Source organism: Anomaloglossus baeobatrachus, chromosome 1 (genome assembly GCF_048569485.1).
Source record: "Anomaloglossus baeobatrachus isolate aAnoBae1 chromosome 1, aAnoBae1.hap1, whole genome shotgun sequence".
Lineage (NCBI taxonomy): Eukaryota > Metazoa > Chordata > Amphibia > Anura > Aromobatidae > Anomaloglossus > Anomaloglossus baeobatrachus.
In genome coordinates this window covers 695,872,892-695,873,831 of record NC_134353.1, presented here as the reverse complement: position 1 = coordinate 695,873,831, position 940 = coordinate 695,872,892, and positions in this window count along the sequence as shown.

Here is a 940-nt window from a genome sequence, read left to right as displayed (position 1 = left end):
CACCGCCCACCCGACGTAGCGTAACCCAATCACGTGACTAATTAAGCACGCCGACAACTCGACTTCTTCTAGGCATTCGATTGATCACGTCTGAGCACTGAATCAGTGATAAACAGACCACGCAGTTTTGTTTCTCAAAATTACTTTATTTCTTACAGAAAAATACAAGTTCTTGTAAATCCTCAATCTGTGGAAGTGTGAGCCAGCCTATTAACACTGTAATGCCCGGCTTAAAGGCACAGTGACCTCATTATTTGCCCTCACTGGTTCAGACCATTGGCTCCTTTACATGTGGTGCTGTGGTGGCTATAGCTTTGTATGGATTCCCATAGATTACTATGGTGCTGAACGGACTGCCTGTACTTTCTAGAGCACATCTCAGACCGCTGCTGCATCCACCTTTCCCAGTGTCACCCATGGATGGTGAGGTCAGCTAGAACATGGAGCCCGCATAGTGTAGGAATAATCACCCTCAACAACACTGAGCGTGAACGACAACAATAAAACAATACAAGGAAAATTATTATCTTTTTTTGAAAAACTAAAAAAAATAAAAGAAAAATACAGTTGGACAATACGAATGCACATGGATAGGTCTATGCATCACTGACTGCAGGCTTGGGAATCCTCACATGGCGCGCACACACTGTCCGCTGAGGATTCTCCGATACTAGAGCCAGGAGCGGCAGTCACAAGGCTGAGAAATTATACATAAAAATCATACTCGCGGCCACGTGACTGCTGCCCCAGCTCTGACAGCAGAGAATCCTGACCGTGAGCAGTGCACACAATGTGAGAATCTCAAACCTTCACATAAAATGACTGCAGACTTATGGTTTAGACTTGACAACGCCTTTAAATGTACAGTTTAAACACTTTTTCCTATCACAATGTTTTTTACTTTTTTTTATCTTGCTATTCTCACTGTCCACTAGGGTTA